The 14,130-nt window shown below is 34.2% G+C and overlaps 1 pseudogene; it reads right to left on the bottom strand.

Moving 5' to 3' along the window:
- The window catches only part of LOC131615145 (BTB/POZ domain-containing protein POB1-like), a 38,538-nt pseudogene that overhangs the window by 14,027 nt on the left and 10,381 nt on the right, over positions 1 to 14,130 (bottom strand).

Genomic DNA, 14,130 nt, shown 5'->3' on the forward strand with positions numbered 1-14,130 from the left:
TGCTAAGAAATATAGGAAACAGTTAGCTATGCTTATGCTATAGGTGTAGGCGCTTAGTTGTTTTTGTTTACTAGTTTTGTTCTTTGGCTGGATCGTGAGCGATCGCCGTGTATAGAGTGTTTTTTGAATTAATCAAATTCTATTGATTAAAACAAAACCCACTATTCACAAAATTTTATAATTTCTATCTTTTAAATTTTGAAAACTTAAAATAATAATAAATAAAATGTCTATGTGGCAATTAAAATAATTCAAAATAAGTATAATAAAGTCACATCAGCATATTTGAATTAAAAGATTAAAACAAATACACAATCAACACGCCACATAAGCAAATAGCGTGTACCATTTTTTGGAAAGGTCTAAAACGATAAAATCTTCATTTGGCGAGGTTAATTTTACAAAATAAAAATTACAGGGAGGTAAACCAAATGTCGCCCATATGGCAAGGGCAAAAATGATAATAACCCTTTTCTAATTTACATGAAATGTTCTTTCCAAACCAGATAGAGTCTTCCCCATACACCCAGATAGATCATTGTTAACTATGAAGCTGAAAGTGATACTTTATTAAACCAAAGACAATGTCATTATATAGCTTTACAAGAGAAACAAAGAAATAACGGAAACAACTAGAAACTAGGAACCAAACTCCACTATAACTAGAAACTAGGAAACAGACTCCACTACGTAACCGTATATGACTTATTCAACTAAGACAAATTCAAACTCAAACATACCCTCCCTTGAGCTTAACTCTCCTGAATTAAGCTTACTTCAGACAAGTTAACAATTCAAATTAATGCTCTCAGCTTCTCAAACTACTCCTGCTTCAACGGCTTCGTAAAGATATCCGCAACTTGGTTTTCTGTTGCACAACACTCCAGCTCAACATTTTCGCCATTCACCAACTCTCTGAGATAATGAAACCTTACTTCGATATGCTTACTTTTCTCGTGAAGGACTGAATGTTTGGACAAAGCAATCGTCAAATTACTGTTGTCATACCCCAAAATTTGCCCACATTATTTCTCCTACTCAAGTTTCAAATCCATATGCAAAGCCTCTAAACACACTCTCCTATACAAAAGCTCTGAACTAGGGTTTGATTAATTCAATGGAAAATCATTGAATCAATGGCTCAAGGTGGTTCCATAGGGTCACCAACATCCCAAAGTATCTCCATATAAAGTTTCAAATCAATCAGAGCAAATTGGGTCCCTCAAATCCTGATTAGGTCAACAGTCGACTCTCAAGGGCAAAATAGTCATTTCAAGTCAATATACAGTCAAAGTTCAAGGTATTTGGTCAACAACACCCTCATAACCCTAAAATCATCATTTGATCAAGGGTTGATCATGATGATACAAGGAAAGATCAGAAAAGTCAAAAGTCAAAAGTTACTATTTTGGGCATAAACTGAAAAAGTTAACCAAACTTTGAAAATTCACCAAATATTCATACTTCATCAGAAAAATTCCCACCAAAGCTCATTTTGAAGGGAATTCATTCCTCTATCCAATGGTCCAAGAATTAAAGCTCATAGGTCAATAATCTAAGAGATATGGCTTCATACATTATAGGTCCTTTTCAAAAGTCAACAAGAAGACACTCTTTTCAAAAGGGTATAAAATGAGAATGGAAAATAATTTTGATATGGAACCAAAGACATTGATTAGAGGACTCTCTAAGGTTTCCAAAATGTCTTAGAACACTTCCATACCTCAAAAATTGAGGGAGATAGGCCTTGTCAAAGTTAGGTTATTTTGAAGGAAAAATGGGAAAGAACTTGGATTCTTTACAAAATAAGCCCAATTTATTTTGGTTCAATCTTGATCCCCAAGTATCCAAAGGCCCAAAAACTCTTTCCCACGAAATTCTATGACTTATTTGATTTATTATGAATTTTTAATTCATTTAAAAATGATTAAAATCAAATAAATTACTAGAAAATCAAATATTTTATCAAAGATGTGATTTGGATCTATTTTAATCATCAAATATATTCCAAAATCAATCTAATTTCGTGCATGAATAACATTGGACAAGATTGAATCAATATTGGCCTATTTTAGAAAGTTTCATAACTTATTTCCAATCAAATTTTCCCAATATGCAAATCAAAGATTAAAGGAGATTTGATTCAATTATCAACCCTAATACGTCCCTCTATATATACACAAGTGGAACAGATCATTAGGGGAGGAATTTTTGTAGTCCAAGAGCCCTAATCCGAGTCTTCAAATTCAAGAAAAATCAAAACTTCAATTCTCAATTGCAGACCGATTCAAACGATCCTGTTGATTGCAAACTACACCTGGACATCTAAGGAAGCTTTTGCAATCAAAATCGAGTCTCAGAATCCCAAGAATACAAGGTAATGACTCACGGTTTGTTCATCTGAAAATTGGCTCGATTACTCTAATCCATGGCTCATATGCATGTTTTGATTGCATCATAATGTTTGGTATGTTGTGCTTAACGTTTCTGTATAGTTTGTATATTGTTTGCACATTCGTATCGAGATATGCCATTGTAGGAGATTAGGGCTTCGTTTTAGGGTTTCTCTGTACAGGGACTTTCACGCCGAATTAAGGCCATGGTTGGATTCGTGAGACCGATACGAGATCATCCATGGCCTCGCGAAATATTTTTAGGTACGTTTGCAGGTATTCGCATGAAGCACTTTGTAGCTACGAACGCGTCTGTAGCCATAGACCATTTACAGACCTAATACGACGGCTGGAGGTTGGGGATGACCTCGTGTCGTCCTGTGATTGGCTGATTTCAAACAGAAAAGGCGCGTTGAAGAGTTTTGTATCCTGGGATTCGGTGCGTTATGAAACACGCGCTATGGTGCTCCCTCATCATCGCAGCCTTCCATCTGATCATCCAGTCAATCCAATGGATCTGAGCCTGCAGGCGCACCATGGAATGCACACGCGTGTCACACCTGATCAGAAGTTAAGTATTTTAGAATTTTTTTTAATTTTAATTATACAGCCTATTTATTTAGTTTATAATATATATATTTATTGTTTGAAATTCTTTCTTTCTTTCTTCCCTAATAAAATAAAAGCTATTATATTTTTATTTCAAAAACTTTTTTATAATAAATATTTATTTATTTATTTATTTATTTTATATACTTATTTATCTAGTTATTTAAATATTTATAATATTTGTTTTCTTTACTTATATTTATTTATTAATATATAATATTTATTTTACTTTTCTTATTCACTTATTTATTTATTTAATTGTATTTGATTACTTATGGTTATTCAAAAATTCTTATTTGTTCCAAAAAATTCACAAAAATTATTTTTGCATTCGATTTTATTTTCTTATCCTGATTTAATTAATTAGGTCGCGAGACCAATAATTAATTAAATTATTCATATTTTCTTATTAAAATCATACCTAATCAGGGTTTATTACGAACATTCCAATACACTAAAGTATTTTTTTCTGTGCCTTTTCAGGATTGTCTTTCCAATGCCTTCCGAATACGCGCCTATTCCAAAACGCGAAGTTAAGTAATTTAATTTAATTTAATTTAAATTATATTTGATTTATATTTTAAATTAAGGTTAGGGTCAATCCTGTTCGCCTCTGAATTAGCCATACACTCACCCTATTTTGTTTGCCTTTTCCAGGGTTTGTCAAAATGCCAAAGCCACGAGTTTGGTAACCCTAAACCCTAACCTTTTATTTTTCTGTTTAATTATTACTTGTGTCAAACCCTATTAAGGGATCCGCTGGTTACAATTTCCCTCCCCCATATTACTGTTTCTTGCCTTATATTATCTGCGTGGTTAGTAAAATAGGGAGTGGCAACCATGAATTGAATTTAGAATCACCTATTTACAAGATAATATAATTGAATATAATCACATGATTGGTGCACACACGCGCGCTTTTGGGTAACCTCTCTGTTGCCTTGTTGCCTGTTGCCTTGTTTCCTGTTGCCTCGTGTTTTTGCAGAATAAGCCATGTCCCTCGAATATGAGGATACCTCAGCCTGTTGCCTCGATAATTAAAAGGTCATACGACCCTAAATGATGCTGCCTTCGATACACAAAAATGACCTCGACCCTCGGAAGTTGCCTACGGAAAAGGCTGAGGTATCTTCTGGTTGCCTAACAAAAATGGCTTATTCTGATTCTTGCCTTAGACTACCTGCCCTTCTATGGCATGGGACAGTCTCATGGCAAAGGATGCTTCGACGACCCTTCAACCTCCAAACGAAAGGCTTCCTGCCCTCTTATGGCAAGGATAGACCCTTTCATTCTGAAAGGCTAAAAGAGACCTATCATCTGAGTTTAAGGTAATTGCCCCTAATTGCCTTGCAATGCTCATCTTTAATATTCTTTCTCACAATTTTTCAAAAGGGCTACGCTCATTTACGAGCTAAAGTCCCTACATCTACATTTTCTAAACAAACGAGCAAGCAAAGCAATTAAGAGCCCATGGAAAACCATGGATGCAAAGGGTGCCTTACACCTTCCCTTTGCATAAATTACCCCCCGAACTCAGATTTTCTTTAAAAGGTTTTTTCTGTTTCTTTTTGCCTTTCTAAATTTGTTTGGATAAAATAAAAGTCGGTGGCGACTCTTGCTTAACCGCGACATTTCGATTAATAAAAAGTCAGTTCACCGTATTACAATTGTCATAATGAATGACAGTTGTAGACTCTTCTTCAGCTCCAATCTTCTATAAGATCCTTCTAATCCACTTACATTGACAAGCACAAAAGGCAGCGGCAATATATTTTGCCTCAGTGGTGGAAAGGGCGACAACAGGTTGCTTTTTCGATGCCCAAGAAATTGCACCGGACCCTATAAAAAATACACAGCCTGTTGCGCTTCTCCAATCATCCAAATCGTCAGCGTAGTCGCTATTTGTGAATGCCATAAGTCTCGTATTGCTGCTTTTCTTAAGATCCTCTTCGCAGCAAGCCAATGTGACATCCTTGGATTTTTCATGAATCGACTTATGAGACATACTTCATACATTAAATCGGGCCTGGTCATTGTTAGATACATAAGACTCCCAATCATTTGCTTGAACATAGTTGCATCCACCTTCTCGCCATTCTCATCTTTTGTGAGCTTCATTCCCGACACAATTGGATTTTTAACAGCATTGCTTTCTTCCATTCCAAACCTTGCTAAAACTTCACGAGTGTAACACCCCGAATTTAATTAATTATTTAATTAAATTATTAAGGATTTAATCATTGGATTTAGAAGAAGTTGAGAATTTATCGGAGTAGTTGGATTTGACGGTATTATTTGTTAAGAAGCGTGTTTGAATTATCGAGTTAAAGTTAGATTTTAGTCGGTTAAATCAGAGGAATAATATTAAGAATAATATTATTTATTTATTTATTTGACTATCTTATTTAATTAATTGAGTTGGATTGTGGTGTGGTGTGGTTGTAGGAAGCAATTGAGGGGTGTAAGAAATAAGCCCATTAAGGAATAATAGAATTATTATTATTATTTGAGTTAATTGGAAAATAGGGGTTTTGGAAGTTGTTGGAGAATAGATCGTGAAACAGAGTTGAAGACAAATAGGAACGAGGTTTTGGCAGAGGAGGAACTGATCGTGGATTTCGGGGAAAAAGGACAAAGGCTTGCACTCGATCGGATTTTAGAGGCGATCTCCATATATAAGGTAAGGGTGGGGTTTGAATCTTATAACTGGGATTATGATAATTGGTATGTGGGATTGGAGTTATTGATTTTCCTACTGTGTTTGTGTTGAAATCTTAGTGTTTGATTCTGAATAAAAATTTTGACCGTCGTTGTTGAAATTGTATTGATATTGATCCGGTAGTCCGGTATAGCGTCACTTCATTTATGTGTAAATATATTCGGTGTAGCGTTTCATCCATATATGTATTGGCTAATTATTATATTTATGTATATAACATATATTCACGGTAGCGTTTCGTTATTATTATATGACTCGGTACTTTAGCGGCTGGGAATATCATGCATTGCCATATCTATTCTGTTTTGCTAGATGAAACCAATTTTTCATGTACTGTACCGTCAATTAAGAAAACCAGTTTTAATATCTCTAGTTCTAGTTGCTAATATATAAATAATTGATTAGTATAAATTAATATAATATAATAATAATAATAATAATAATAATAATAATAATAATAATAATAATAATAATTTACTAGTGTAATATTAATAAGAGTTTTGAGTTAGAGATGAATATTTGGCTTATTGTCTAACTTAAGTTATTTTTAATCCTGTTAGAGTTATCAATAGGGTTGTTAGAGTTGTGGATTTAGAGTTAAATCGGATGAGCCGTAGAATTAAAATTAAAGGTATTTGACCCTTTAGAGTTGTTTTATTATTATTTGAGTCAGACCATTAGTCAATTAGGTTCATAGGAGTTACTCCTACATGTAAGAGTTTCAGTAGAGTATAGTAGAGTATTATTGAGCCCTTTAGAGTTGTAAAGATTAATATAGAGTTGTTTAGAGTTCCTTGAAAACTCTGTCGAGTTATAATTATAAGTTATTATAATTTGTCACGAGTTAACAATATAGAATAAATTAATAAAAATGTTTGTAGAGATGTTTTGAACTTATAAAAATGTGAATTTGCAGGTGAAGTGAAACTATGATGATTTGTCCCGGTTTATGGACATTATTAAGTAGTAGTGACGGCAGTTAATGAAAACAGTACCGGTTAGTCACAATAGTAAATTTAAGCGGTATAATTAATTAACTGGAATTAGTTGGAAATTGACGGGGTAGTTCGTATAAATTAGTAGGTACCTTGGTTGATTTTGTATTGTTATAATTACGTCGAATAGGTTGAATTGCAGGTACAATTGTGTAAGTTGATTTCGTCCGATCTATGAACATTGTTGATTATAGGTCCTATGACCAATGTTGAATTGTATGTGTTGTTGTTGATTAAGTTGTAGGTCAAACGACCAATGTTGGATTACGTTGATGCAATTTGTTGCATGATTAAGTTGTTGTTTCATTGTTTGTTGTTCTGGTTGTCGTTGTGGTTGATGTTGCATGGCATACATTGCATTGTTTATGTTGGCCTCGATGGCACCTGTTTAAGTTGGCCTTGATGGCACCACGTTGAAGGCTTATGCCTTGTTGAAATGCCTCGATAACCTGGCATCTGTTTAAGTTGGGAGTTCTGCTCCAAATGGTACCACGTGGATTTGCATAGTTGTGTCGCATTTTGAGTCGTTGTGAAGTTAATGTTGTTATGAGTTGCTGTTGATATAAGTTGTGTTGGTTTGAGTTGCGAAATAATTATTGTAATTATTGTGATAATTGTTGTTGCTGATGGATGTTATAATTGTTGTTACAAATTGTTGCTAAAGTTGTTGTTATAACTGTTGTTGCTATAGTATTATTATAACCGTTATTTGAAAGTGGTGATGATTATATGATTCCTGTCTAATATATTAATTATCATACTTTTGTTTATATTTTTCGATATCTCACCCCTTCTGAATGATGTTTCTTCTACAAATGGGAAACGAACAGGTACTCAAGATAGCGGTGGAAGTTTGAAGTGATTTTATGAAGTCTTTAGTTGTCGTTAGTCGAGTTGGTGTCTTGCTCTGATACGTAGCACTCGGGATGGGATTATGATTGTATTTGTTGTTTTGTTGTTGTATTATTATTATAGCTATTGAAATTCAAGTTGAATAATAAGAAGTGATTTACCGTTGTTTTAAGTTGTTTTTAGTTAAATAAAAGTTGATGAATAATTATAAGTTGAAGTTTGATCTAGTTGAATAAAATTGTGTATGAATTATAATTTTAAAATTTGTAGATGTCGAATGCTATGTATCAAATATCAAAAGAAATACATGACTATTTATTGTTTTATGTTGAAATGTGACATCCTGTTTTATTGTTTGAAATTTTCCGCACTCTGATTTTAATATAATTGTTGGGTAGAAAATGGGGTGTTACATTAGTGGTATCAGAGCAGGTCAGTCTATCCGGCCAGTGTTGTCTAATATTGTTTATTCCTCTGTACGCGACAAGTGTGTGAGGCACTGTCAGTACTTGTTGCTTTCTAGTTGTTTGTTGCAGGTGTTGGTTTGAAATAAGTGGGGGAGAGGCTTGTCTCCCGGACGTGTTGTTAGTATGTAGAAGTCGGTTCAAGATGATGTTAATTGTGAGAGTGTAAACGTTATTGAAGCGATGTTGTTGCAAACCGGAGAGATTATGGACTCATGAATTTCGTATCAGTCGAGTTTGAGATGTGCGTAGATTATGGATGATGAATTGATTGAGAATGAGAAATTATTCCAATGGGAATGATAGTTGATGGATTAATTCGGTAGATGGTATGTCTTGAGTATAGTCGAATTAAAGTCGGGTTATTTTCGTATTTGGATGACAAGAAAGGATGTTGGTAGATCTTGGAAGCAAGAGAGAGAGGGGGGATGGAACTTATGTTATCAATCTCAAATTCTGATTTTTGCAATTATGGAGCAACTGTCAGAAAAAGGAGCATAACTTTTTACTCGTGATTCTGATTGAAGCAATTATGGACTTTTTGGAAAGCTTACAAAATTCTCTACAGTTTGCATATAAGATTTGTCTTCAGGAAGTTTGTGAAGAGGGAGAAAAGTGTGTTTTAATATTTGAGTCTGATGCTGACTTTTTGGAAAATTCTGCATATGAAAATTCTGAACCAGTCCCATTGCAAGGATGATAACTTTTTATTCGTAACTAGGATGTGGGTGATTCTTGAAGTTCTGGAATCTACACAAAATTCCCTTCATTTTGGAATATAACTTTATGCTTAGGAGGTCTGTATTGGAAGAAATAATTGTTTTTGAAGTTGGGTGATTCTTGCTGAAAATTGAAAAGGTGAAGAAGAATGTAAAATATTGATAAGGAATGAAAGGTAATATTTGTAAGAATGCGACGGTGACAGAAAATGCATAGAGGTGCAATTTATATTGAATGAGAATGATTATAGTGGCGAATTGTTGTAGATCTTGTTTTGGATTATTAGTAAGTAATTATAAGAGTTGTGGAAGTTGTTGGGAATGCGAAGAATAGGATTTCAAGGATAAGAAATGTTGAAGAAAGCATAAAGGAATTTTGATGGGGTATTATCACAGGATGTGTAGTAGTATGTAGCTGCAAGACGTTGGTGTTAACGTGTACGGATGATTTTGGAAATTGTTGAAGTATGGTACTTTTAGTAAGTATAAGTTTAGAGGAACACTATTGTAGTTAGTAATGGTGGTTATACTCCATTATGATTGTCGGATATCTATTGACAAATTGAGGACTTGATCACCCTTAATCTCTTGTTAATAGTAGACGGAATTGTATTGGATGTTATGTACGTATCTTGCTATCTTAATGATGTTCAAAGTGATAGATGCTAAAGAAAGTATGAAACTTGGTTGAAGCTTGCGAACCGTATAAGTGATAGGAACTTCGATAAGGACGGTGAATTAAGATGGGTGATCAGAGTGGCGCAGCTGAAGCGGGATATGACGTTGAGAGTGGTTGTGTTGCATAGATTTTCGAGGACGAAAATATCCTAAGTGGGGGAGAGTTGTAACACCCCGAATTTAATTAATTATTTAATTAAATTATTAAGGATTTAATCATTGGATTTAGAAGAAGTTGAGAATTTATCGGAGTAGTTGGATTTGACGGTATTATTTGTTAAGAAGCGTGTTTGAATTATCGAGTTAAAGTTAGATTTTAGTCGGTTAAATCAGAGGAATAATATTAAGAATAATATTATTTATTTATTTATTTGACTATCTTATTTAATTAATTGAGTTGGATTGTGGTGTGGTGTGGTTGTAGGAAGCAATTGAGGGGTGTAAGAAATAAGCCCATTAAGGAATAATAGAATTATTATTATTATTTGAGTTAATTGGAAAATAGGGGTTTTGGAAGTTGTTGGAGAATAGATCGTGAAACAGAGTTGAAGACAAATAGGAACGAGGTTTTGGCAGAGGAGGAACTGATCGTGGATTTCGGGGAAAAAGGACAAAGGCTTGCACTCGATCGGATTTTAGAGGCGATCTCCATATATAAGGTAAGGGTGGGGTTTGAATCTTATAACTGGGATTATGATAATTGGTATGTGGGATTGGAGTTATTGATTTTCCTACTGTGTTTGTGTTGAAATCTTAGTGTTTGATTCTGAATAAAAATTTTGACCGTCGTTGTTGAAATTGTATTGATATTGATCCGGTAGTCCGGTATAGCGTCACTTCATTTATGTGTAAATATATTCGGTGTAGCGTTTCATCCATATATGTATTGGCTAATTATTATATTTATGTATATAACATATATTCACGGTAGCGTTTCGTTATTATTATATGACTCGGTACTTTAGCGGCTGGGAATATCATGCATTGCCATATCTATTCTGTTTTGCTAGATGAAACCAATTTTTCATGTACTGTACCGTCAATTAAGAAAACCAGTTTTAATATCTCTAGTTCTAGTTGCTAATATATAAATAATTGATTAGTATAAATTAATATAATATAATAATAATAATAATAATAATAATAATAATAATAATTTACTAGTGTAATATTAATAAGAGTTTTGAGTTAGAGATGAATATTTGGCTTATTGTCTAACTTAAGTTATTTTTAATCCTGTTAGAGTTATCAATAGGGTTGTTAGAGTTGTGGATTTAGAGTTAAATCGGATGAGCCGTAGAATTAAAATTAAAGGTATTTGACCCTTTAGAGTTGTTTTATTATTATTTGAGTCAGACCATTAGTCAATTAGGTTCATAGGAGTTACTCCTATATGTAAGAGTTTCAGTAGAGTATAGTAGAGTATTATTGAGCCCTTTAGAGTTGTAAAGATTAATATAGAGTTGTTTAGAGTTCCTTGAAAACTCTGTCGAGTTATAATTATAAGTTATTATAATTTGTCACGAGTTAACAATATAGAATAAATTAATAAAAATGTTTGTAGAGATGTTTTGAACTTATAAAAATGTGAATTTGCAGGTGAAGTGAAACTATGATGATTTGTCCCGGTTTATGGACATTATTAAGTAGTAGTGACGGCAGTTAATGAAAACAGTACCGGTTAGTCACAATAGTAAATTTAAGCGGTATAATTAATTAACTGGAATTAGTTGGAAATTGACGGGGTAGTTCGTATAAATTAGTAGGTACCTTGGTTGATTTTGTATTGTTATAATTACGTCGAATAGGTTGAATTGCAGGTACAATTGTGTAAGTTGATTTCGTCCGATCTATGAACATTGTTGATTATAGGTCCTATGACCAATGTTGAATTGTATGTGTTGTTGTTGATTAAGTTGTAGGTCAAACGACCAATGTTGGATTACGTTGATGCAATTTGTTGCATGATTAAGTTGTTGTTTCATTGTTTGTTGTTCTGGTTGTCGTTGTGGTTGATGTTGCATGGCATACATTGCATTGTTTAAGTTGGCCTCGATGGCACCTGTTTAAGTTGGCCTTGATGGCACCACGTTGAAGGCTTATGCCTTGTTGAAATGCCTCGATAACCTGGCATCTGTTTAAGTTGGGAGTTCTGCTCCAAATGGTACCACGTGGATTTGCATAGTTGTGTCGCATTTTGAGTCGTTGTGAAGTTAATGTTGTTATGAGTTGCTGTTGATATAAGTTGTGTTGGTTTGAGTTGCGAAATAATTATTGTAATTATTGTGATAATTGTTGTTGCTGATGGATGTTATAATTGTTGTTACAAATTGTTGCTAAAGTTGTTGTTATAACTGTTGTTGCTATAGTATTATTATAACCGTTATTTGAAAGTGGTGATGATTATATGATTCCTGTCTAATATATTAATTATCATAATTTTGTTTATATTTTTCGATATCTCACCCCTTCTGAATGATGTTTCTTCTACAAATGGGAAACGAACAGGTACTCAAGATAGCGGTGGAAGTTTGAAGTGATTTTATGAAGTCTTTAGTTGTCGTTAGTCGAGTTGGTGTCTTGCTCTGATACGTAGCACTCGGGATGGGATTATGATTGTATTTGTTGTTTTGTTGTTGTATTATTATTATTATAGCTATTGAAATTCAAGTTGAATAATAAGAAGTGATTTACCGTTGTTTTAAGTTGTTTTTAGTTAAATAAAAGTTGATGAATAATTATAAGTTGAAGTTTGATCTAGTTGAATAAAATTGTGTATGAATTATAATTTTAAAATTTGTAGATGTCGAATGCTATGTATCAAATATCAAAAGAAATACATGACTATTTATTGTTTTATGTTGAAATGTGACATCCTGTTTTATTGTTTGAAATTTTCCGCACTCTGATTTTAATATAATTGTTGGGTAGAAAATGGGGTGTTACAACGAGCATACCATTTTTGACAAATCAAAATCACATTAACACTCTCCTTCACCTCTATCCCAAGAAAATGTTTCATTTTCCCAAATCTGACATCTCAAACTCTATCATCATTGACTTCTTAAACTCATCACACATACCTCTATCATTTCCAATGAATATTAAGTCATCAACATACAAGCTGACAATGAGAATTTTACCTCATTTCGTCTTGGTAAATAGGGTATGATCGCTTGGACACCTCTCAAACTCCTCATCCAAGAAATATCCTTCAAAACAGATGTACCAAGCTCTCGGGGCTTGTTTGAGCCCATAAAATGCCTTCCTCAGTTTGTACACTTTCTCCTCTTCTCCTTTCTTTATAAATCCCTTCGGTTACATACACATTCTCTTTTAGTTCCCCATGTAGAAACGCACTCTTGACATCTAATTGGAAGATTTCCCAATTTAATTGTGCTGCAACCACAAGTATAGTTTGAATCGTATCGAGCCTCGCCACCGGAGAAAAGACTTCGATATAGTCTATGCCATAACACAGAACATATCCCTTTGCCACCAAGCTCGCCTTGTTTTTGTCGACTTTACCATCTTCATTCAGCTTTGTTTTATACACCCATTTCACTCCAATTGGTGTAAAACCTGCAGGTAAGATAGTTAGCTCCCATGTGTTGTTTTTCTCGATTGTTTCGATCTCGTTTTTCATTGCTTCTCTCCATACCTTATCTTTCAGTGCTTCTTCGAATTTGACTGGATCGTTTTCTATCATCATCATCAATAGCATGACCAATAAGATTTCTTCCTCATCTTCTCCTTCACCCGTGACATAATCAGCCAAATAACCAGGTGTTCTCCTTGCCCACAGGCCTAAAACCATTTCTCTTTCAATCGATCTTGATGGAGATGACAAAATTATACTGGCAAGAGGAGAGACTGGGCTTGGAGGTGTCAAATTACCACCAGATGCAAAAGACAAAGACGAACCAGAAGGCGATGAATTCGCGGTTGACAGAGGACAATCCATGTCACCTTCTCTCTCTTTTGTATTCTGTTCTTCTTCTTCTCCAGAGTCGATTATTTTATATTTACACCAGTTTGATTCCAATCCCAACTTTTGTCTTCATCAAACACTACATCTTTGCTTATCACGATCGTTTTCGTAATCAGATCATACAACCTCCATGCTTTCGATTCCTCACTGACTCCGAGAAAAACACATTTCTTGCTTTTGTCATCTAGTTTTCTCCTCTTCTGATCAGGTATGTGCGCATATGTTATGCACCCAAAGACACGAAAATACTCCACCTCAGGTTTTGAACCGCTCCAAGCCTTTTTCAGGTGTCATGTCTTCTACTGTTGCTATTGGAGATCGATTCTGGATGTGCACACTCCATCTTGTAGCTTCAGACCAAAACTCCTTTGGGACTTGCCTCTCACTCAGCATAGATCATACCACATTAATTATTGTTCTATTCTTCCTCTCTACCACTCCATTCTGTTGTGGCGTAAGTGTAGCCGTCAATTGTCAGGTGATACCATGAGTTTTACAAAACTCTCTGAATTCATTAGACGTGAATTCCCCTCTGCGGTCTATCTTTAGGCAAGTGATGAATGTTCCAATCTACTTTTCAACACTTGCTTTGAAAGTATTGAAGGTGATGAGTGCCTCTGATTTTTCATGGAGAAAATAAACCCAAATTTTTCTAGTGAAATCATCAATGAAAGTCAAAATGTACCGCTTTCCGCTGTGTGAAATTGGTG

Source organism: Vicia villosa, linkage group LG6 (assembly GCF_029867415.1).
Source record: "Vicia villosa cultivar HV-30 ecotype Madison, WI linkage group LG6, Vvil1.0, whole genome shotgun sequence".
Taxonomy (NCBI): domain Eukaryota; kingdom Viridiplantae; phylum Streptophyta; class Magnoliopsida; order Fabales; family Fabaceae; genus Vicia; species Vicia villosa.